Here is a 26,013-nt window from a genome sequence, read left to right on the forward strand (position 1 = left end):
CTTACTGATACCAGATTTCTATTTCCAAATTTTTAAAAACTGAATTCAAATTCTCAAACTGCAATGGTGGGATTGGTACTCACGGTCTCTAGATTCTGAGCCAGTAACGTCACCAAATGTTGACATCCGCTTTTTACACCCAGTCGTACAGAAGGAGTTCCTGCTTCTATCCCTGTTGGTTCTGCGGCTGGCGTTGTTTTGCTGACTGAAGCTTAAACTCCAGGAATATCAGCCCTCCAAACATATTCCACTTCTGGAGTTCAGCACCCAACCTATTTCCATGTTTAATAGGTGATATTTAACCCAAATATCTCCACACCTAGCTATTATATAATACAGGATAGCACTGGGGCTTAGTGGGTTAACTCACGGGGCGAGGTTGCATGAACTTGGATTGTATTCCCTTGAGTTTAAGAACATCAGAACATAAGAATTAGGAGCAGGAATCAGCCATACCCCTCAAGCCTGCTCCGCCATTCAATAAGATCATGGCTGATCGTCGACCTCAACTCCACTTTACCACCCAATCTCCATATCCCTTGATTCCCCTAGAGTCAAAAAATCTATCGCTCTCAGCCTTGTATATACTCAAAGACTCAGCATTCACAACCCTCTGGGGCAGAGAATTCCAAAGATTCACAATCCCCTGAGTGAAGAAATTCCTCCCCATCTCGGTCTTAAATGGCCGACCCCTTATCCTGAGACTATGCCCCCTAGTTCTAGACACTCCAGCCAGGGGAAACAACCTCTCAGCATCTACCCTGTCAATCCCCTTCAGAATCTTGTATATTTTAATATAACTAGGGCTGTAGAGAGGGCTTTAAACTAACTAGTGGGGGGGAGGTTCCTAGAGAGCAAATAATAAAAATGACAACAGAGAAGGTCACAGACTTAGGCAGCAGTGGGGAAATTAAAAACCAGGGCATGTCAGGAAGGGGCAGAAGGTATGGAGTTAAAGGTAAAGCAATAAAAAGGGCAAAAGCAGGAGCTAAGTCGAACAAAACATATTTGAAAGTTCTCTATCTGAATGCACGTAGCATTCGTAACAAAATAGACGAGTTAATGGCACAAATAATTACATATGGGTATGATCTTGTGGCCATTACAGAAACATGGCTACAGGGTGACAATGCCGGGGAATTAAACATACCAGGTTATTTAATGATCAGGAAGGACAGGCAGGAAGGAAGGGGAGGTGGGGTGGCTATGTTAATAAAGGAAGGAATCACTGTAATACAGAGAAATGATATTGGGTCAAAAGATCAGGATAATGAAACAGTTTGGGTGGAGGTAAGGAATAATAAGGGGAAAAAAACACTAGTGGGCGTAGTCTATAGGCCTCCGAACAGTTGCAACTCTGTTGGAAGGAGTATCAATCAGGAAATAGTTGAGGCTTGTAATAAGGGAACATCTATAATTATGGGGGATTTTAACTATCATATTAATTGGACAAATCAAATTGGGCAGGGCTGCCTTGAGGATGAGTTCATTGAGTGTATTAGGGATGGGTTTCTTGAGCAGTATGTAACTGAACCGACCAGGGGGCAAGCAACCTTGGATCTGGTCCTGTGTAACGAGACAGGATTAATTAAAAATGTCCTAGTAAAGGATCCCCTTGGAATGAGTGACCATAACAAGGTTGAATTCCATATTCAATTAGAGGGTGAGAAGGTTGGATCGCAAACAAGCGTGCTAAGCTTGAATAAAGGAGACTATGAAGGTATGAGAGCGGAATTGCGTAGAGTGGATTGGGAAAATAAATTAAAGGGTAAGACGATACATGATCAGTGGTGTACATTTAAGGAGTTATTTTACAACTTCCAAAAAATATATATTCCACTGAGAAGAAAAGGGTGTAAAAGAAAAGACAGCCATCCGTGGCTAAGTAAAGAAATTAAGGATAGTATTCGACTAAAAACAAGGGCATATAAGGCAGCCAAATCTAGTGGGAGGATAGAGGATTGGGAAAACTTTAAAAGACAGCAAAAAATAACAAAAAGATTGATTAAGAAAGGGAAGATAGATTATGAAAGTAAATTAGCAAAAAATATAAAAATAGATAGTAAGAGTTTTTATAGTTATATAAAAAGAAAAAGGGTGGCTAAAGTAAATGTTGGTCCCTTAGAGGATGAGACCGGGAAATTAATGGTGGGAAATATGAAGATGGCAAAAACACTGAATGAATATTTTACATCAGTCTTTACAGTAGAAGACACTAAGAATATCCCAACACTGGACAAACAGGGGGCTAAAGGGGAGGAGGAGCTAAACACGATCAAAATCACTAAGGAAGTGGTACTCGGTAAAATAATGGGACTCAAGGCGGATAAATCACCTGGACCTGATGGCTTACATCCTAGGGTCTTGAGGGAAGTGGCGGTAGGGATTGTGGATGCATTGGTAATAATTTTCCAAAACTCCCTGGACTCGGCAAAGGTCCCGGCAGACTGGAAAACTGCTAATGTAACACCCTTATTTAAAAAGGGCAGTAGACAGAAGGCTGGAAACTATAGACCGGTTAGCCTAACATCTGTGGTAGGTAAAATTTTGGAGTCCATTATTAAGGAGACAGTAACAGGACATTTGGATAATCATAATTTAATAGGACAAAGTCAGCATGGTTTTATGAAGGGGAAGTCATGTTTGACAAATTTGCTGGAGTTCTTTGAGGAAGTAACAGATAGGGTGGATAAAGGGGAACCAGTGGACGTAGTGTATTTAGACTTCCAAAAGGCATTTGACAAGGTGCCACACAAAAGATTATTGCTTAAGATAAAAAATCACGGGATTGGGGGTAATATTCTGGCATGGATAGAGGATTGGCTATCTAACAGAAGGCAGAGAGTTGGGATAAGTGGTTCATTCTCAGACTGGCAATCAGTAACTAGTGGTGTTCCGCAGGGGTCAATGCTGGGTCCCCAACTCTTTACAATCTATATTAACGATTTGGAGGAGGGGACCGAGTGTAACATATCAAAGTTTGCAGATGATACTAAGATGGGAGGGAAAGTAGTGAGTGAGGAGGACATAAAAAACCTGCAAGGGGACATAGACAGGCTAAGTAAGTGGGCAGAGATTTGGCAGATGGAATACAATACTGGAAAGTGTGAGGTTATGCACTTTAGCAGAAAAAATCGTAGAGCAAGTTATTATCTTAATGGCAAGAAACTGGAAAGTACTGAAGTACAAAGGGATCTGGGGGTCCTGGTGCACGAAACCCAAAAGGTTAGTATGCAGGTGCAGCAAGTGATTAAGAAGGCCAATGGAATGTTGGCTTTCATTGCTAGGGGGATAGAATATAAAAATAGGGAGGTATTGCTTCAGTTGTACAAGGTATTGGTGAGACCGCACCTGGAATACTGCATACAGTTTTGGTGTCCATACTTAAGAAAAGACATACTTGCTCTCGAGTCAGTACAAAGAAGGTTCACTCGGTTAATCCCGGGGATGAGGGGATGGACATATGAAGAGAGGTTGAGTAGATTGGGACTCTACTCATTGGAGTTCAGAAGATTGAGAGGCGATCTTATTGAAACATATAAGATTGTGAAGGGGTTGGATCGGGTGGATGCGGGGAGGATGTTCCCGATGATGGGTGAAACTAGAACTAGGGGGCATAGTCTTAGAATAAGGGGCTGCTCTTTCAAAACTGAGATGAGGAGGAAGTACTTCACTCAGAGGGTGGTAGGTCCATGGAATATGCTGCCCCAAAAAGCTGTAGAAGATACATCATTACATAAATTTAAAACAGAAATAGACAGTTTCCTGGAAGTAAAGGGAATTAAGGGTTACGGGGAGCGGGCAGGAATTTGGACATGAGTCTAGGTTCGGATCGGACATGGCCCTGTGGGTAGCGGAGCGGGCCCAGGGGCCATGTAGCCTGATCCTGCTCCTATTTCGTGTGTCTAATTCTGTTAGATTCAGGAGATGGTTCTGTGATAGTAGATTGGCGGTTAGGATCAGATCAGCCATGATCTTATTGAATGGCAGAGCAGGCTCGAGGGGCCGATTGGCCTACTCCTGCTCCTATTTCTAATGTTCTTATGTTCTTATGAGATCACCTCTCATTCTTCTAAACGCCAGAGAGTATCGGCCCATTCTGCACAGTCTCTCATCATAGGACAGCCCGCTCATCCCAGGAATCAATCTAGTGAACCTTTGTTGCACCGCCTCCAAGGCAAGTATAATCTTCCTTAGATAAGGAGACCAGAACTGTGCACAGTACTCCAGGTGTGGTCTCACCAAGGCCCTGTACAATTGTAGCAAGACTTCCTCACTCTTATGCTCCAACCCACTTGCAATAAAAGGCCAACATGCCATTTGCCTTCCTTATTGCTTGCTGTACCTGCATGCTAGCTTTCTGTGTTTCTTGCACGAGGGCACCCAAATCTCTGAACACCAACATTTGAAAGTTTCTCACCATTTAAAAAATATTCTGTTTTTCTATTCTTCCTACCAAAGTGAATAACCTCACATTTCCCCACATTATACTCCATCTGCCACCTTACTTAGTCTATCTATATCACGTTGCAGACTCTTTGGGCTGGATTTTCATTGAGGAGGCGGAAGGAGGTGGGACTACAACTTTCGGGGTTGTAGTCCCGCCTCCATTGAGTTGTAGCCAACCCACGCGATTTTGACTTGATTGACTTTGTTGAGCCCACCCAGCGGGCTCAGCAGGCCAATTAAGAGCCACCCGGCAACAGGTGACGTCACAGATTGACATTTCATCTGTCAAGACCTTTTGGCAGATGAAATATCAGCGTTTCCCAGCTGTTTAAAGCTGTCAAACACTGACAATCTGTACTATAAGTTAATTCCTTCCTCTCAGGATGATTTAGAGATCTCCCCGGAACAGAAAGCTGAACGCTGCAATTTTTGACAGATCGCGGCCATTCTGCTTTCTGTGCCGGTGAGATGAGGGACTCCCGAGACCTGAAGGAAGGAAGGCTGTAAAGGTAAGTAAAGGTTAGTAGAACTTCTTTAAACACTTTAAACACACCAAACACACTTACCTCTGCACTCATGCACCCATCACTCACCTGAACACCGGACATCTCGACCCCTCCAAGCCCTTCAGCTCGACGGCCCGCCTCGCTAACTTGGCATGGTTTGGAGCTGTCGGGAATCCCACACTTCAAGAATGAAAATAGGGATTAGGCTAAAAACTGTCTTTTAACTACCTGTTAACAGGCAGTTAATTGGCACTAATCCCCTTCCCGCCTCGGGGAGGCGGGTCCCAGTGCAGGGCGGGTACCCGCCTCCTTTGAAACTGGCATGGAGGCGGGTTGGGGGCGGGATGGGTTCGTGCCCCCCGATTTTGGGATTTTAACCCCCCGCACGCCTCCAATCCCGCCTCCATGGCCCAATGAAAATCCTGCCCTTTGTGTTCTCCTCACAGCTTACTGTCCCACCCAGCTTTGTATCGTCAGCAAACCTGAATACATTACACTCAGTCCCTTCATCTATGTCATTAATACAGATTGTAAATAGCTGAGGCCCCAACACTGATCCTTGCGGCACCCCACTAGTTACAGCCTGCCAACCTGAAAAAGATCAGTTTACCCCTACTCTCTGTTTTCTGTCCATTAACCAATCCTCTATCCATGCTATTATATTGGCCCCAACCCCATGAGCCCTAATCCTGTTTAGAAGTTTGAGGGGTGATCTGATTGAGGTGTTCAGAATGATAAAAGGATTTGATGGGGTAGATACGGAGGAACTCTTTCCTCTGGTGGGGGGGGAGTCCAGAACGAGGGGACATAATCTTAAAATTAGAGCCAGGCCGTTCAGGAGTGATGTCAGGAAGCACTTCTTCACACAAAGGGTAGTGGAAATCTGGAAGCCCCCAAAAGGCTGTGGATTCTGGGGCCAGTTGGAGCTTTCGAGAGTGATTTTTGTTGGGTAAGGTTAGCAAGGTGACATGGAGCAAAGGCAGGTAAATGGGGTTGAGGTGCAGGTCAGCCGTGATCGGATTGAATGGCGGAGCAGAACGTGTTCCTCCTGTTCCTATGTTTGCCCTAAAGCCTCCTTACATTGCCTGCTTTATTTTTACGCATTCTTACTTTGAGGAGTTGAGCGGCGGTAACTGGTGCCTTCCTTGTTTGTTTGGAGACGAGCTCTTATTTCAGACCGCTGTTACTCTTTCATTTCTCCCTCAGATCCCAAGTTTCTGTGCTATTGTCAGAACCAAAGTCATGTTGATCAGGTTGAAGTTTCCTCCACTAGTTTGACCATTGGGAACGCTGACAGTGAGCCGACAGGAATGAGGTCACTTGGGGTCACGCGAGCTATAAGGAGATTCGGTAACCAGGCGAAGCCTGTTACGTGGGCCTCGGGATTATCCTTCCCCGCCCAGTAAAATGGTTCTTTCTTTTCTCCTTTTTTTTTAGCCTCCACAGCTAAAGACTCTGTGAAGCCAAGTAAACTTGGCGACCTTTCCATCTCTCACATCACGCCTCAATCCTTCAAACTCTCCTGGACGGCGGGCAGTGGCTTTGATTCCTTTCTGATACAGTACAGCGGCCCAGAATCCCAGGTCGTGCACAACCTGACCGTGACCGGTGACCGATGGTCCTCCCTCATCAAAGGCCTGAGGCCTGCTAGCGTCTACAGCGTCCATCTCTATGGGGTCGCTGGTGGCCAGCGCACGAAGCCGCTGACCAGCGTAGTGACCACCGCAGGTATTTGACTGAAATTCATCTCAGTGGCGTGCTTAGGATCGCTTTTTTTTACTCTTGTTATCGCCGCCGTTCTTCAACATGGCAGCCTGTAACGTTAAGTTGTCCATTAACCCTGTAGATTGGGACTTAACGTTAGCTCGCGATGAGGTGGGCTCACTCCAGGCTTGAGTTCCTTATACCAATAACAGCTCGCAGCTCGCAGTGTTTCGTGCAGCCTTGGTGGAATATCTTGCCCGTCCTTGTTTTCAGTTCTAGGTTCGATGGTATCTGTACTTTTCAGTCACCTCTTTTAGTAGCTATGTCTGTTTCCTCATTGTTCTTTCCTTTCCCTGGATATTTATCCAAGGGGCATCCAGCTTGTTAGGGGCTTGGACACATCTTATAGTAACGTTACAGCCATGGCTGCCGGCCAATGTTCTGAGCTCAACCCTCCCCCCTTTCCCACTCCTCCTCCCCTCACTACCCCCTTCCCCTCCCCACTCTCCCCTTCCTCCATCCCCACTCCCCCCTTCCACATCCCCGCTCCCCACTCTCGCCCTTCCACTTTCCCCCCTCCCCACTCTACGCCCCTCCTCCCCACCCTCTCCCCTTCCTCCATCCCCACTCCCCCCTTCCTCCCTCCCCACTCTCCCCTTCCTCCCTCCCCACTCTCCCCTTCCTCCATCCCCACTCTCCCCCCTTCCACCCCCACTCTCCCCCTTCCACCCCCACTCTCCCCCCTTCCACCCCCACTCTCCCCCCTTCCACCCCCACTCTCCCCCCTTCCACCCCCACTCTCCCCCTTCCACCCCCACTCTCCCCCTTCCACCCCCACTCTCCCCTCTTCCATCCCCACTCTCCCCCTTCCACCCCCACTCTCCCCCTTCCATCCCCACTCTCCCCCTTCCACCCCCACTCTCCCCCTTCCACCCCCACCCTCCCCCTTCCACCCGCACTCTCCCCCTTCCACCCCCACTCTCCCCCTTCCACCCGCACTCTCCCCCTTCCACCCGCACTCTCCCCCTTCCACCCGCACTCTCCCCCTTCCACCCGCACTCTCCCCCTTCCACCCCCACTCTCCCCCTTCCACCCCCACTCTCCCCCTTCCACCCCCACTCTCCCCCTTCCACCCCCACTCTCCCCCTTCCACCCCCACTCTCCCCCTTCCACCCCCACTCTCCCCCTTCCACCCCCACTCTCCCCCTTCCACCCCCACTCTCCCCCTTCCACCCCCACTCTCCCCCTTCCACCCCCACTCTCCCCCTTCCACCCCCACTCTCCCCCTTCCACCCCCACTCTCCCCCTTCCACCCCCACTCTCCCCCTTCCACCCCCACTCTCCCCCTTCCACCCCCACTCTCCCCCTTCCACCCCCACTCTCCCCCTTCCACCCCCACTCTCCCCCTTCCACCCGCACTCTCCCCCTTCCACCCGCACTCTCCCCCTTCCACCCGCACTCTCCCCCTTCCACCCCCTCTCTCCCCCTTCCACCCCCACTCTCCCCCTTCCACCCCCACTCTCCCCCTTCCACCCCCACTCTCCCCCTTCCACCCGCACTCTCCCCCTTCCACCCGCACTCTCCCCCTTCCACCCGCACTCTCCCCCTTCCACCCGCACTCTCCCCCTTCCACCCCCTCTCTCCCCCTTCCAGTTCCCCGCTCCCCACTCTCCATCCTCCCCACTCTCCCTACTCCTCTCTACCCCCTCCACCTCACCCCTGGCCCTCCCACTCACTCCCCTCCTCCCACCCACTCCCCCTCCTGCTTCCACTCCCCCCTCCCCCTTGCCCTCCCACTACCCCAGCCCCCGATTTTAATCGCTCCACCATCAGCGGCCGAGCCCTCAGCTGCCGAGGCCCTAAGCTCTGGAATTCCCTCCCGAAACCTTCCAGCCTCTCGACCTCTCTCTCTCTTCCTTTAAGCTGCTCCTTAAAACCTACCTCTTTGACCAAGTTTTTGGTCACCTGTTCTAATATCGCCTTATGTGGCTGTGTCTAATTTTGTTTGAGAACGCTCCCGTGAAGCACCTTGGGGCGTTTTGCTCCGTTAAAGGTGCTATATAAATGTAAGTTGTTGTTGTTGTAGCTTCCACAGGAACCGTTGTCGCGAAACCCAGCGAGGCAGCGGAACTGGGTGACCTTTCAGCTTCTGCCGTGACGCCTCACTCAGTTAGGCTGTCCTGGGCGGCGGAGAGGAACTATGACTCCTACATCGTGCAGTACAGAGCCCAGGGGTCGGAGGAGGTGCGGAAACTCACCGTGACGGGCGACAGGCGATCACACACCATCGCAGACCTCAGGCCTACTACCAAGTACACCTTCTACCTCTACGGGGTGTCCAGCGGACGACACACCACCCCCTTGTCCACTGCAGCGACCACCAAAGGTACAGCGGCTGCGACGGAAGGTCCTAATGGAAATATTTCCTCGGGCCTTCTTGAATGGAGGATGGCAAATTTTTCCTTCTGAAAAGAGCGTCCTTGCGGTGAGATCTCTTCGGTGGTTCGGTAGGATGCCTCTGGCCTAACGGAAAGGCTGAATCCTGTGACACCTTCATGTGGTTGATGAGGACAGTGGCCCATAGGCTTCAGGTCCGCTGGGCATTGGGTCCCGAAAGCAACAGTAAAGCCCCCTTCAAGGCAACCCCAACCTCCACAAGGCTTCCACGCGGTATCTCATTCTTGCAAGCTTTCCGCATGACAAATGACTCACCCCTCGCTGTCTGAGTGTTTGTTTATGGGATGTCTATCTCACTAACATATATTTGTATCCTGTATATAAATATATAGTTTCAACATCAACCAGGGAATGATTACATCTCATTTCCTGTGATCTCTTCAATTCCCATTCCTTGTCATCTCATCAATTTCCCATTCCCTGTGACCTCTTCAATTCCCATTCCTTGTCACTTCTTCAATTACCATTCCCTGTGACCTCTCTTCAATTCCCATTCCTTGTCCTCTCTTCAATTCCCATTCCTTGTCCTCTCTTCAATTCCCATTCCTGGTCCTCTCCTCAATTCCCATTCCCTGTCGTCTCTTCAATTCCCATTCCTTGTGATTTCTTCAATTCCCATTCCTTGTCATTTCTTCAATTCCCATTCCTTGTGACCTCTTCAATGGCCATTCCTTGTCCTCTCTTCAATGCCCATTCCTTATCCTCTCTTCAATTCCCATTCCTTGTCCTCTCTTCAATTCCCATTCCCTGTGACCTCTTCAGTGGCCATTCCCTGTCCTCTCTCCAATTCCCATTCCTTGTCCTCTCTTCAATTCCCATTCCTTGTCCTCTCTTCAATTCCCATTCCTGGTCCTCTTAATTCCCATTCCCTGACCTCTCTTCAATTCCCATTCCTTGTCCTCTCTTCAATGACCATTCCCTGTCCTCTCTCCAATTCCCATTCCTTGTCCGCTCTGCAATTCTCATTCCTTGTCCTCTCTTCAATGCCCATTCCCTGTGACCTCTTCAAAGACCATTCCTTGGCCTCTCTTCAATTCCCATTCCTTATCATTTCTTCATTTCCCATTCTCTGTGACCTCTTCAATGCCCATTCCTTATCGTCTCTTCAATTCCCATTCCTTGTCCTCTCTTCAATGCCCATTCCCTGTGACCTCTTCAAAGACCATTCCTTGGCCTCGCTTCAATTCCCATTCCTTATCATTTCTTCATTTCCCATTCCCTGTGACCTCTTCAATGCCCATTCCTTATCGTCTCTTCAATTCCCATTCCTTGTCCTCTCTTCAATTCCCATTCCCTGTGACCTCTTCAATTCCAATTCCCTGTCCTCTCTCCAATTCCCATTCCTTGTCCTCTCTTCAATTCCCATTCCTTGTCCTCTCTTCAATTCCCATTCCTGGTCCTCTTAATTCCCATTCCCTGACCTCTCTTCAATTCCCATTCCTTGTCCTCTCTTTAATGGCCATTCCCTGTCCTCTCTCCAATTCCTATTCCTTGTCCTCTCTGCAATTCTCATTCCTTGTCCTCTCTTCAATGCCCATTCCCTGTGACCTCTTCAATGCCCATTCCTTATCCCCTCTTCAATGCCCATTCCTTGTCTTCTCTTCAATGCCCATTCTTTGTCATCCCTTCAATTCCTATTCCCTATGACCTCTTCAATGGCCATTCCTTGTCATCTTTTCAATTCCCATTCCTTATCATTTCTTCATTTCCCATTCCCTGTGACCTCTTCAATGCCCATTCCTTATCCTCTCTTCAATGGCCATTCCCTGTCCTATCTACAATTCCCATTCCTGGTCCTCTCTTCAATTCCCATTCTTTATCCTCTCTTCAATGCCCATTCCCTGTGACCTCTTCAATGCCCATTCCTTATCCTCTCTTCAATTCCCATTCCTTGTCCTCTCTTCAATGGCCATCCCTTGTCTTCTCTTCAATTCCCGTTCCTTGTCATTTCTTCAATTCCCGTTCCTAGCCCTCTCTTCAATTCCCATTCCTTGTCCTCTCTTCAATTCCCATTCCTGGTCAGCTCTTCAATGCCCATTCCCTGTGATCTCTTAAATTCCCATTCCTGTTCATCCATTCAATTCCCATTCCCTGTGATCTCTTAAATTCCCAGTCCTGTTCATCTATTCAATGCCCATTCCCTGTGATCTCTTCAATTCCCATTCCTTCTCCTCTCTTCAATTCCCATTCCCTGTCCTCTCTTCAATTCCCATTCCCTGTCATCTCTTCAATTCCCATTCCCTGTCCTCTCTTCAATTCCCATTCCTTGTCCTCTCTTCAATTCCCATTCCCTGTCCTCTCTTCAATTCCCATTCCCTGTCCTCTCTTCAATTCCCATTCCCTGTCCTCTCTTCAATTCCCATTCCCTGTCATCTCTTCAATTCCCATTCCTTGTCCTCTCTTCAATTCCCATTCTCTGTCATCTCTTCAATTCCCAATCCCTGTCCTCTCTTCAATTCCCATTCTTTGTCCTCTCTTCAATTCCCATTCCTTGTCCTCTCTTCAATTCCCATTCATTGTCCTCTCATCAATTCCCATTCCCTGTCCTCTCTTCAATTCCCATTCCCTGTCCTCTCTTCAATGCCCATTCCCTGTCCTCTCTTCAATTCCCATTCCTTGTCCTCTCTTCAATTCCCATTCCTTGTCCTCTCTTCAATGCCCATTCTCTGTGATCTCTTCAATTCCCATTCCTTGTCCTCTCTTCAATTCCCATTCCTGGTCCTGTCTTCAATTCCCATTCCCTGTGATCTCTTAAATTCCCATTCCTGGTCATCTCTTCAATGCCCATTCCCTGTGACCTCTTCAATTCCCATTACTTGTCCTCTCTTCAATGCCCATTCCTTATCCTCTCTTCAATTCCCATTCCCTGTGACCTCTTCAATGCCCATTCCGTGATCTCTTCAATGCCCATTCTTTGTCATCTCTTCAATTCCCATTACTTGTCATTTCCTCAATGCCCATTCCCTGTCATCTCTTCAATTCCCATTCCCTGTGACCTCTTCAATGGCCATTCCTTGTCCTCTCTTCAATGCCCATTCCTTGTCATTTCTTCAATTCCCATTCTCTGTCCTCTCTTCAATTCCCATTTCCTGTGACCTCTTCAATTCCCATTCCTTGTCCTCTCTTCAATTCCCATTCCTTGACCTCTCTTCAATTCCCATTCCCTGTCCTCTCTTCAATTCCCATTCCCTGTCATCTCTTCAATCCCATTCCCTGTCAGCTCTTCAATTCCCATTCCCTGTCCTCTCTTCAATTCCCAATCCCTGTGATCTCTTCAATTCCCATTCCTTGTCCTCTCTTCAATTCCCATTCCTTGTCATTTCTTCAATTCCCATTCTCTGTCCTCTCTTCAATTCTCATTCTTTGTCATCTCTTCAATTCCCATTCCCTGTCCTCTCTTCAATTCCCTTTCCTTGTCCTCTCTTCAATTCCCATTCCCTGTCCTCTCTTCAATTCCCATTCCTTGTCATGTCATCAGTTCCCATTCCGTCCTCTCTTCAATTCCCATTCCGTCATCTCTTCAATTCTCATTCCTTGTCATGTCATCAGTTCCCATTCCTGGTAATCTCTTCAATTCCTATTCCATCATCTCTTCAATTCCCATTTCTTGCCATCTCTTCAATTCCCATTCCTTGTCATCTCTTCAATTCCCATTCCCTGTCCTCTCTTCAATTCCCATTCCCTGTCCTCTCTTCAATTCCCATTCCTTGTCATCTCTTCAATTCCCATTCCGTCATCTCTTCAATTCCCATTCCTTGTCATCTCTTCAATTCCCATTCCGTCATCTCTTCAATTCCCATTCCTTGTCCTCTCTTCAATTCCCATTCCCTGTCCCCTCTTCAATTCCCATTCCTTGTCATGTCATCAGTTCCCATTCCTGGTCATCTCTTCAATTCCTATTCCGTCATCTCTTCAATTCCCATTCCCTGTCATCTCTTCAATCCCCATTCCTTGTCATGTCATCAGTTCCCATTCCTGGTCATCTCTTCAATTCCTATTCCGTCATCTCTTCAATTCCCATTCCGTCATCTCTTCAATTCCCATTCCGTCATCTCTTCAATTCCCATTCCTTGTCATCTCTTCAATTCCCATTCCCTGTCCTCTCTTCAAGTCCCATTCCTTGTCATCACTTCAATTCCCATTCTGTCATCTCTTCAATTCCAATTCCTTGTCATCTCTTAAATTCCCATTCCTGTTCATCTATTCAATTCCCATTCCCTGTGATCTCTTAAATTCCCATTCCTGTTCATCTATTCAATGCCCATTCCCTGTGATCTCTTCAATTCCCATTCCTTGTCCTCTCTTCAATTCCCATTCCCTGTCCTCTCTTCAATTCCCATTCCCTGTCATCTCTTCAATTCCCATTCCCTGTCCTCTCTTCAATTCCCATTCCTTGTCCTCTCTTCAATTCCCATTCCCTGTCCTCTCTTCAATTCCCATTCCCTGTCCTCTCTTCAATTCCCATTCCCTGTCCTCTCTTCAATTCCCATTCCCTGTCACCTCTTCAATTCCCATTCCTTGTCCTCTCTTCAATTCCCATTCCCTGTCATCTCTTCAATTCCCATTCCCTGTCCTCTCTTCAATTCCCATTCCTTGTCCTCTCTTCAATTCCCATTCCTTGTCCTCTCTTCAATTCCCATTCATTGTCCTCTCTTCAATTCCCATTCCCTGTCCTCTCTTCAATTCCCATTCCCTGTCCTCTCTTCAATGCCCATTCCCTGTCCTCTCTTCAATTCCCATTCCTTGTCCTCTCTTCAATTCCCATTCCGTCATCTCTTCAATTCCCATTCCTTGTCATCTCTTCAATTCCCATTCCGTCATCTCTTCAATTCCCATTCCTTGTCCTCTCTTCAATTCCCATTCCCTGTCCCCTCTTCAATTCCCATTCCTTGTCCTCTCTTCAATTCCCATTCCCTGTCCTCTCTTCAATTCCCATTCCTTGTCATGTCATCAGTTCCCATTCCTGGTCATCTCTTCAATTCCTATTCCGTCATCTCTTCAATTCCCATTCCCTGTCATCTCTTCAATTCCCATTCCTTGTCATGTCATCAGTTCCCATTCCGTCATCTCTTCAATTCCCATTCCCTGTCCTCTCTTGAATTCCCATTCCCTGTGATCTCTTCAATTCCCATTCCTTGTCCTCTCTTCAATTCCCATTCCCTGTCCTCTCTTCAATTCCCATTCCCTGTCCTCTCTTCAATGCCCATTCCCTGTCCTCTCTTCAATTCCCATTCCTTGTCCTCTCTTCAATTCCCATTCCTTGTCCTCTCTTCAATGCCCATTCTCTGTGATCTCTTCAATTCCCATTCCTTGTCCTCTCTTCAATTCCCATTCCTGGTCCTGTCTTCAATTCCCATTCCCTGTGATCTCTTAAATTCCCATTCCTGGTCATCTCTTCAATGCCCATTCCCTGTGACCTCTTCAATTCCCATTACTTGTCCTCTCTTCAATGCCCATTCCTTATCCTCTCTTCAATTCCCATTCCCTGTGACCTCTTCAATGCCCATTCCGTGATCTCTTCAATGCCCATTCCTTGTCATCTCTTCAATTCCCATTACTTGTCATTTCCTCAATGCCCATTCCCTGTCATCTCTTCAATTCCCATTCCCTGTGACCTCTTCAATGGCCATTCCTTGTCCTCTCTTCAATGCCCATTCCTTGTCATTTCTTCAATTCCCATTCTCTGTCCTCTCTTCAATTCCCATTTCCTGTGACCTCTTCAATTCCCATTCCTTGTCCTCTCTTCAATTCCCATTCCTTGACCTCTCTTCAATTCCCATTCCCTGTCCTCTCTTCAATTCCCATTCCCTGTCATCTCTTCAATCCCATTCCCTGTCAGCTCTTCAATTCCCATTCCCTGTCCTCTCTTCAATTCCCAATCCCTGTGATCTCTTCAATTCTCATTCCTTGTCCTCTCTTCAATTCCCATTCCTTGTCCTCTCTTCAATTCTCATTCTTTGTCATCTCTTCAATTCCCATTCCCTGTCCTCTCTTCAATTCCCTTTCCTTGTCCTCTCTTCAATTCCCATTCCCTGTCCTCTCTTCAATTCCCATTCCTTGTCATGTCATCAGTTCCCATTCCGTCCTCTCTTCAATTCCCATTCCGTCATCTCTTCAATTCTCATTCCTTGTCATGTCATCAGTTCCCATTCCTGGTAATCTCTTCAATTCCTATTCCATCATCTCTTCAATTCCCATTTCTTGCCATCTCTTCAATTCCCATTCCTTGTCATCTCTTCAATTCCCATTCCCTGTCCTCTCTTCAATTCCCATTCCCTGTCCTCTCTTCAATTCCCATTCCTTGTCATCTCTTCAATTCCCATTCCGTCATCTCTTCAATTCCCATTCCTTGTCATCTCTTCAATTCCCATTCCGTCATCTCTTCAATTCCCATTCCTTGTCCTCTCTTCAATTCCCATTCCCTGTCCCCTCTTCAATTCCCATTCCTTGTCATGTCATCAGTTCCCATTCCTGGTCATCTCTTCAATTCCTATTCCGTCATCTCTTCAATTCCCATTCCCTGTCATCTCTTCAATCCCCATTCCTTGTCATGTCATCAGTTCCCATTCCTGGTCATCTCTTCAATTCCTATTCCGTCATCTCTTCAATTCCCATTCCGTCATCTCTTCAATTCCCATTCCGTCATCTCTTCAATTCCCATTCCTTGTCATCTCTTCAATTCCCATTCCCTGTCCTCTCTTCAAGTCCCATTCCTTGTCATCACTTCAATCCCCATTCTGTCATCTCTTCAATTCAAATTCCTTGTCATCTCTTAAATTCCCATTCCTGTTCATCTATTCAATGCCCATTCCCTGTGATCTCTTCAATTCCCATTCCTTGTCCTCTCTTCAATTCCCATTCCCTGTCCTCTCTTCAATTCCCATTCCCTGTCATCTCTTCAATTCCCATTCCCTGTCCTCTCTTCAATTCCCATTCCTTGTCCTCTCTTCAATTCCCATTCCCTGTCCTCTCTTCAATTCCCATTCCCTGTCCTCTCTTCAATTCCCATTCCCTGTCCTCTCTTCAATTCCCATTCCCTGTCACCTCTTCAATTCCCATTCCTTGTCCTCTCTTCAATTCCCATTCCCTGTCATCTCTTCAATTCCCATTCCCTGTCCTCTCTTCAATTCCCATTCCTTGTCCTCTCTTCAATTCCCATTCCTTGTCCTCTCTTCAATTCCCATTCATTGTCCTCTCTTCAATTCCCATTCCCTGTCCTCTCTTCAATTCCCATTCCCTGTCCTCTCTTCAATGCCCATTCCCTGTCCTCTCTTCAATTCCCATTCCTTGTCCTCTCTTCAATTCCCATTCCTTGTCCTCTCTTCAATTCCCATTCCTGGTCCTGTCTTCAATTCCCATTCTCTGTGATCTCTTAAAGTCCCATTCCTGGTCATCTCTTCAATGCCCATTCCCTGTGACCTCTTCAATTCCCATTACTTGTCATTTCTTCAATGCCCATTCCTTATCCTCTCTTCAATTCCCATTCCCTGTGACCTCTTCAATGCCCATTCCGTGATCTCTTCAATGCCCATTCCTTGTCATCTCTTCAATTCCCATTACTTGTCATTTCATCAATGCCCATTCCCTGTCATCTCTTCAATTCCCATTCCCTGTGACCTCTTCAATGGCCATTCCCTGTCCTCTCTTCAATGCCCATTCCTTGTCATTTCTTCAATTCCCATTCTCTGTCCTCTCTTCAATTCCCATTTCCTGTGACCTCTTCAATTCCTATTCCTTGTCCTCTCTTCAATTCCCATTCCTTGTCCTCTCTTCAATTCCCATTCCCTGTCCTCTCTTCAATTCCCATTCCTTGTCCTCTCTTCAATTCCCATTCCTTGTCCTCTCATCAATTCCCATTCCCTGTCATCTCTTCAATTCCCATTCCCTGTCAGCTCTTCAATTCCCATTCCCTGTCCTCTCTTCAATTCCCATTCCCTGTGATCTCTTCAATTCCCATTCCTTGTCCTCTCTTCAATTCCCATTCCCTGTCCTCTCTTCAATTCCCATTCCCTGTCCTCTCTTCAATTCCCATTCCTTGTCATGTCATCAGTTCCCATTCCTGGTCATCTCTTCAATTCCTATTCCGTCATCTCTTCAATTCCAATTTCTTGCCATCTCTTCAATTCCCATTCCTTGTCATCTCTTCAATTCCCATTCCCTGTCCTCTCTTCAATTCCCATTCCCTGTCCTCTCTTCAATTCCCATTCCTTGTCATCTCTTCAATTCCCATTCCGTCATCTCTTCAATTCCCATTCCTTGTCATCTCTTCAATTCCCATTCCGTCATCTCTTCAATTCCCATTCCTTGTCCTCTCTTCAATTCCCATTCCCTGTCCCCTCTTCAATTCCCATTCATTGTCCTCTCTTCAATTCCCATTCCCTGTCCTCTCTTCAATTCCCATTCCTTGTCATGTCATCAGTTCCCATTCCTGGTCATCTCTTCAATTCCTATTCCGTCATCTCTTCAATTCCCATTCCCTGTCATCTCTTCAATTCCCATTCCTTGTCATGTCATCAGTTCCCATTCCGTCATCTCTTCAATTCCCATTCCCTGTCCTCTCTTGAATTCCCATTCCCTGTGATCTCTTCAATTCCCATTCCTTGTCCTCTCTTCAATTCCCATTCCCTGTCCTCTCTTCAATTCCCATTCCCTGTCATCTCTTCAATTCCCATTCCCTGTCAGTTCTTCAATTCCCATTCCCTGTCCTCTCTTCAATTCCCATTCCCTGTCATCTCTTCAACTCCCATTCCCTGTCAGCTCTTCAATTCCCATTCCCTGTCCTCTCTTCAATTCCCATTCCTTGTCCTCTCTTCAATTCCCATTCCCTGTCCTCTCTTCAATTCCCATTCCCTGTCCTCTCTTCAATTCCCATTCCTTGTCATGTCACCAGTTCCCATTCCGTCATCTCTTCAATTCCCATTCCATCATCTCTTCAATTCCCATTCCGTCATCTCTTCAATTCCCATTCCTTGTCATGTCATCAGTTCCCATTCCTGGTCATCTCTTCAATTCCCATTCCGTCATCTCTTCAATTCCCATTTCTTGCCATCTCTTCAATTCCCATTCCTTGTCATCTCTTCAATTCCCATTCCCTGTCCTCTCTTCAATTCCCATTCCCTGTCCTCTCTTCAATTCCCATTCCTTGTCATCTCTTCAGTTCCCATTCCGTCATCTCTTCAATTCCCATTCCTTGTCCTCTCTTCAATTCCCATTCCTTTTCATGTCATCAGCTCCCATTCCTGGTCATCTCTTCAATTCCTATTCCGTCATCTCTTCAATTCCCATTCCGTCATCTCTTCAATTCCCATTCCATCATCTCTTCAATTCCCATTCCTTGTCCTCTCTTCAATTCCCATTCCCTGTCATCTCTTCAATTCCCATTCCCTGTCCTCTCTTCAATTCCCATTCCTTGTCCTCTCTTCAATTCCCATTCCCTGTCCTCTCTTCAATTCCCATTCCTTGTCATGTCATCAGTTCCCATTCCTGGTCATCTCTTCAATTCCTATTCTGTCATCTCTTCAATTCCCATTCCTTGTCATCTCTTCAATTCCCATTCCTTGTCATCTCTTCAATTCCCATTCCTTGTCATCTCTTCAGTTCCCATTCCCTGTCCTCTCTTCAATTCCCATTCCTTGTCATCTCTTCAATTCCCATTCCGTCATCTCTTCAATTCCCATTCCTTGTCATCTCTTCAATTCCCATTCCGTCATCTCTTCAATTCCCATTCCTTGTCATCTCTTTAACCCCAATACCTGGTTTCTTTCTATTCTGGAAGAATCTGAGGCAGCTTTTTAACTTCTCATTGCTCCAGCCAATAGGCGACTGACGCTCTTCGTACCTTATGGTTTAGTTTTGTCTCACCGAACATTTAATCCCCCCTCTCTCTCTCTCTCCTCTTCTTCTCTACAAAAGCAGAATGATTCCAGTGCCATTCTGCCTGCATTCCTCGCACTAGAAATCCATTAATATACCGACGCTGTTTCTAGGACTTTTAATCGACGTTCCTTTCAAAATGCTTGCAATAAAGGATTTCCTCATTGCAGTCCATTTTCAGAAAGCCCTGTTGCTTTGTTACTTTTGCGCGCCTTACCTCAGAAAGCTTCCTGTTTTGCTCTGTGTCTGCCATGCTGTGTAGCTACCTGGCTACAGGCTAGTGCTGCACGAGCCAGTACCTGGGGGTTGGGAGTCTTCCAGCCTGCTCCGGCCCTTTGGCCTGTTGCCCCATTGCCAATCCTGTGTTTCAGCTGAGCTTCCAGTTCCCCTCCTGGACCTAACTCCAGGGTTTCCAATAACACACGGAATCTTACAGCGCAGAAAGAGGAAGCTATTCAGCCCATCAATAGAGTTATCCAATTAGTTCCACTTCCCTGTTCTTTCCCCATAGCCCTGTAAATTTCTCCTTTTCAAGTATTTATCCAACTCCCTTTTGAAAATTGCTACTGAATCTGCTTCCACCGCCCTTTCGGGCAGCGCGTTCCAGATCACCACAACTCGCTGCGTGAAGGAAATGCCTCCTCCTCTGGTTCTTTTGCCACGAGCTCAGTCAGACCCAGAATCCGTCAGTGATTGAGTGCTTCAGTTGGGATTCTCCGGAGGTGTGAATCGTGGCTCTCTGTCGCTGGGTGTCAATATGGGGCTTTCGACCAGCAATGCTTCTCATCGACTTTTCTTTTTTTCTCTTTTAGCCTCCACAGGTGAACGTAGTCCGACACCAAGGCCCCCGGTCAGACCTGGCGTAGCGAATGTCACCGCCACCTCCCTCCAGCTCTCCTGGACGGTGGGGCGGGTTTACGAGCTCTTTTTGGTACAGTACCGGGCCCACGGCTCGCAGAGTGTGCGGAACCTGACCGTGGGTGGAGAACTGCGGTCCTACTTCATCACAGGCCTCCGGCCCAGCACAAAATACACCATCTATCTCTATGGGCTCTTTGAAAGCCAACTCACAAAGCTGATGGCCTTCGTGGCTTCCACCACAGGTACCTCGCGATGCAACTATGGGTTGAGCAACTTTCTGCACCGGGAAACATTTCCCCCTTTCTCCGATTTAACCCAACGCCTTTGCTCACTGAACCCGCTGCGTTAGTAGTGCAACCTCTTCCATTTGAGCATAATGCTTTGAGACTTGGAGGAATCTTGATGCTGGTAACATGCTTTTGTCGTGTGGGTGTAGGAGGGGATGGGTAGGTGACAGGCTTGCTAGCGAAGTGTCCTTTAGGCCCGAACTTGACAAACTCCACGCTTGCTTGCACAGGCAATAAATTCGGAGACAGCTAAATACCTTAAACTGTGTCGCGCAGTGAAATCAGATGGCCATAGAATGGTACAGCACAGAAGGAGGAGGCCATTCGGCCCATTGTGCCTGTGCTGGCTCTTTTAAACAGCGTTCCAATTAGTCCCACTCCCCACTGCTCTTTCCCCACAGCCCTGCAAATGTTTCCTTTTCAAGTATTTATCCAATTCCCTTTTGAAAGTTACTATTGAATCTGCTCCCACCGCCCTTTAAGCGCCTTGGGACATTTTACTACGTTAAAGGTGCTATATAGATGCAAATTATTGTTGTTGTTTCAGGCAGCGCATTCCAGATCATAACAACTCACTACACAAAAAAATTCTCCTCATCTCCCCCTCTGGTCCTTTTGCCAATTATCTTAAACCTGTGTCCTCCTGTCCCCGACCTTCCTGCCAATGGAAACATTATTGACTCTATCAAAGCCCCTCGTGATTTTGAGCACCTCTATTAAATCTCCCCTTAACCTTCCCTGCTCTAAGGAGAGCAATCCCAGCTTCTCCAGTCTCTCCACTTATAACTGAAGTTCCTCATCCCTGGTACCATTCTAGTAAATCTTCTCTGCACCCTCTCCAAGACTTTGACACCCTTTCTAAAGTGTGCTGCCCAGAATGGGACACAATGACCAATACTTTGGTTTTGTCTTTAGTTGCTATAGAACATTGACGCCTCTAAGCAACGTTCCAAATGGCACAGAAGGAGGCCATTCGGCCCATCGTGCCCGTGCCAGCTCCTTGCTAGAGCTACCCCAAAACTAAGCCCACTGTTCTCTCCCCAACGCCGTGAATCTTCCTCTGCCTTTACCTTTAGAGATGCGTTGCTCTCCGCCTCAACCACGCCCCATGGCAAAGCACCCTGTGGAAGAGGAACCCGCAACAATGGGGCCATTCTAATAGAATTTGCCAGCTTGGCGACCCTGCCAATCACAACATCATTATGGATGAGGAAAGCCACTCGGCCCACCTTAATTCGACCATTCAGAGGTACCCTGAAGTCCCCCTGGTGCAGCGTCCAATTGTTTGTTAAACAATCCCAGAGTCTATGCCTCCATTACTCTCTCTGGGAGTTTAGTCCATGCATTGACCTCTTGTTGGGGGCAATATTGACTTTGGGCGATGGCGCAGGTCGGGTGATATTCCCGATTTTCATTTCCATTCTTCATATTACAAAAAGGATATAGAGGCACCGGAAAAGGTGCAAAAAAAAAAAGGATTTACAAGGATGATACTAGAACTAAGGGGGTATAACTTTCAAGAAAGACTGAACAGACTGGGGCTCTTTTCCGTAGAACAGAGACGGGCGAGAGGTGACCTGACAGAGGTCTTTTGAATTATGAAAGGGTTTGGTAGGGTAGATGTAGAGAAGATGTCTCTGCTTGTGGGGGAGATCAAAACTAAGGGGCCATAAATATCAGATAGTCACTAATAAATCCAATAAGGAATTCAGTGGTGAGAATGTGGAACTCGCTACCACAGGGAGTGGTTGAGGTGAATAGCATCGATGCATTTAAGGGGAAGCTAGATAAGCGCATGAGGGAGAATAGAAGGAATACCAGGATATATTGATAGGGTCAGAGGAAAGGTGGGAGGAGGCTCGTGTGGAGCATAAACACTGGCATGGACCTGTTGGGCCGAATGGCCTGTTTCTGTGCTGTAAATTCTGTGCAATTCAATCGGGCGAGATGTATAAGGGGCGGCTGAATCGATATCGACCGTTTCACACTATCGCACAAAGTCAAAATTACCCCCCTTTTATGTGAGAATGAATCTCTGGATATCACTGCAACAATTAGCTTTCACTATGTTAAGCCTGTGTCTCCTTGCCCTACCCTCACAGTGTAATTTAACTAATGTAACCTCTTCAATATCCATCTTTTATCCCTCTACAAGATCACCTCTCAGACACACCTTTCCCAGGGTGAATAGCCCGAGTCTCTCCAGTCCTTTCTCATCACTCAGACCCTCTGACATTGCGGATCAGAGTCCAGGCTCTTCCCTGTGCTGCCTCTAGTGTTCGAATATCTCCACACGTCAACTTTATACCTAAAGAGTTAACAGTGTTAGGTTGCCAGTCGTGGCTCAGAGGGTAGCACTCTCGCCTCTGAGTCAGGTGGTTTGTGGGGGTTCAAGTCCCACTCAAAAGACTTGAGCACATAATCCAGTCTGATACTCCCGGGCAGTACTGAGGGAGTGCCGTCTTTCAGACTGAGACATTAAACCGAGGCCCCGTCTGCTCTCTCAGGTGGGCAAAAAAGATCCCACGGCCACTATTTCGAAGAAGAGCAGGAGAGTTCTCCCCGGTGTCCTGGGACAATAATGATCCCTCGACCAACGTCACTTAAAAACAGATGATTTGGTCATTATCACATTGCATGTTTGTGGGAGCTTGCTGTGTGCAAATTGGCTGCCCCGTTTCTTACAATACAAGAGCGACTACATGCCAAAAGTACTTGATTGGCTGTGAGGTCCTGAGTTGGTGAAAGGCGCTATATAAATGCAAGTTCTTTTTAAATTTTACGTGGCAGAATATCTTCCATATTTTTTCATTTGTTATTTTTCCCCCCCTCCCCTTTCTCTCTCTCTCTCTCTTGCCTCTAGCGTCCATAGTTAAGGAAGGCGTAAGGCCGAGTCACCTGAGGGCTCTGGATAGCCTATCCATCTCTAACATCACGGCTGACTCAGTGGAGCTCTCCTGGTCGACACAGTGGAGCTTTGACTCCTTTGTCATTCAGTACAGGGCCCAGGGCTCTGAGGAGGTGCAGAAGCTCAGGGTGTCCGGCAACCGGGGATCGTACATCATCCTGGGTCTCCAGCCCACCACCAAGTACACCATCTACGTTTATGGAGTGTCCGGGGGTCGCCACACCAGCCCGCTCTCCATCGTCGTGACGACAACAGGTATCTCTGCCGCCCAGCGAAGATTCCTTGCTCGGCGGAAATATTTCCATCGCCTGTCTTTGGCGCGAGTGGACAAATATTTCCCAACTTTATCTCTTGAGAGAATTTCCATTACTATGGTTACCTCGGCCTCTTTCCCCAAAACTCCGGAAGTGGCAAGTTGCGCTGTGCCGACTTTCCTCCCACTTTGGTGCACAGGTTGAAACTCGTCCCTCTCTCTCTCTGGGTGTTTGTTTATGGGATGTCTCTCTCTCACTATTATATATTTGTACTCCATATATAAATATATAGTTTCACCATCAACCAGGGAATGATTCCTTCCCATTCCCTGTCCTCTCTTCAATTCCCATTCCCTGTTATCTCTTCAATTCCCATTCCTCATCATCTCTTCAATTCCCATTCCTTGTCATCTCTTCAATTCCCATTCCTTGCCATCTCTTCAATTCCCATTCCCTGTCCTCTCTTCAATTCCCATTCCTTGTCATCTTTTCAATTCCCATTCCCTGTCCTCTCTTCAGTTCCCATTCCTTGTCATCTCTTCAATTCCCATTCCCTGTCCTCTCCAATTCCCATTCCCTGTCCTCTCCAATTCCCATTCCCTGTCCTCTCTTCAATTCCCATTCCCTGACATCTCTTCAATTTCCATTCCTTGTGACCTCTTCAATTCCCATTCCTTGTCATCTCTTTAATTTCCATTCCTGTGAGATTTCCCAGTTTCTTTCTAATTGGGAAGAATCTGAGGCAGCTTTCTAACACCCCGTGTTTCCCAGTCAGGTCGATGGCTGATGCTCTTGACTCCTGTCTGTTTAACCGAGGCCCTGAACACACTATTCGCCTCAAGACTGTTGCTTTCTGCTCCACGAATGCTTACTTTATCTTTTCCTCTTGGTATAAATGGTTTGCGGAACCATTTTGCCTCAGTGTCCTGTGGCCCGTGCTCTGTGATCCCGCCGGAGCAATCCGCGTTGTTCTGCCATCTCTATTGTTGGATGTATATATCTGGTAACCTTTACCTCTTCCCTGAAACACCAGACGGGGCAGGATTATCTGCGCTAACTTTCCTGCCAGTTTAGAGCAAACTTTAAAACTTGTCCCCTCTCTGTCTGGACGTGTGTTTATGGGATGTCTCTCTCCCTCTATTACATATTTAGAGCCCAGATTAAGCAGTGAATGGTCGTCGATTGAGTGAAACATGAGCACAAGAACAGTACGATTCACTTTATCGAGAACTGTTGCTGTCTATACCTGTGGACCTGCTCCTCCTGTGTGTGGCTCTGTACCATAATATACAGTGTATATACCTCTGTGGACCTGCTCCTCCTGTGTGTGGACTTGTACCATAATATAGAGTGTATATACCTCTGTGGACCTGCTCCTCCTGCGTGTGGCTCTGTACCATAATATACAGTGTATATACCTCTGTGGACCTGCTCCTCCTGTGTGTGGACTTGTACCATAATATAGAGTGTATATACCTCTGTGGACCTGCTCCTCCTGTGTGTGGACTTGTACCATAATATAGAGTGTATATACCTCTGTGGACCTGCTCCTCCTGTGTGTAGATTTGTACCATAATATACAGTGTATATAGCTCTGTGGATCTGCACCATAATATACAGTGTATATACCTCTGTGAACCTGGACCATAATATACAGTGCATATACCTCTGTGGACCTGGACCATAATATACAGTGTATATACCTCTGTGGACCTGGACCATAATATACAGTGTATATACCACTGTGGACCTGTACCATAATATACAGTGTATATATCTCTGTGGATCTGTACCATAATATACAGTGTATTTAGCTCTGTGGACCTGTACCATAATATACAGTGTATATATCTCTGTGGATCTGTACCATAATATACAGTGTATATAGCACTGTGGATCTGTACCATAATATACAGTGTATATATCTCTGTGGATCTGTACCATAATATACAGTGTATATATCTCTGTGGATCTGTACCATAATATACAGTGTATATATCTCTGTGGATCTGTACCATAATATACAGTGTATATATCTCTGTGGATCTGTACCATAATATACAGTGTATATACCTCTGTGGATCTGTACCATAATATACAGTGTATATAGCACTGTGGATTAGTACCATAATATACAGTGTATATAGCACTGTGGATTTGTACCATTATATACTATATATATATATATATAATATATATATATATATATAGTGCTGTATATCTGTACCATAATATACAGTGTATATAGCACTGTGGATTAGTACCATAATATACAGTGTATATAGCACTGTGGATTTGTACCATTATATACTATATATATATATATATAATATATATATATATATATAGTGCTGTATATCTGTACCATAATATACAGTGTATATACCTCTGTGGATCTGTACCATAATATACAGTGTATATAGCACTGTGGATTAGTACCATAATACAGGGAGGATGTTTCCCCTGGCTGGAGAGTCTAGAACCAGGAGTCACAGTCTCAAAATAAGGGGTTGGCCATTTAGGGCTGAGATGAGGAGAAATGTCTTCACTCAGAGGGTGGTGAATCTTTGGAATTCTCTACCCCAGAGGGCTGTGGAGGCTCAGTCGTTGAGTATATTTAAGGCAGAGATCGATATATTTTTGAATATCTAGGGGAATCAAGGGATATGGGGATAGGGCAGGAAAGATCAGCCATGATTTTATCGAATGGCAGA

The 26,013-nt window shown here is 46.5% G+C and overlaps 1 protein-coding gene across 1 annotated transcript in view; it reads left to right on the forward strand.

Moving 5' to 3' along the window:
• LOC147096268 (tenascin-X-like) overlaps window positions 1–26,013 on the forward strand; it is a 442,953-nt gene that overhangs the window by 369,498 nt on the left and 47,442 nt on the right.

Source organism: Somniosus microcephalus, unplaced genomic scaffold (assembly GCF_052327205.1).
Source record: "Somniosus microcephalus isolate GS21.2 unplaced genomic scaffold, FLI_Smic_1.0 unresolved_chr1, whole genome shotgun sequence".
NCBI classification, from domain to species: Eukaryota; Metazoa; Chordata; class Chondrichthyes; order Squaliformes; family Somniosidae; genus Somniosus; species Somniosus microcephalus.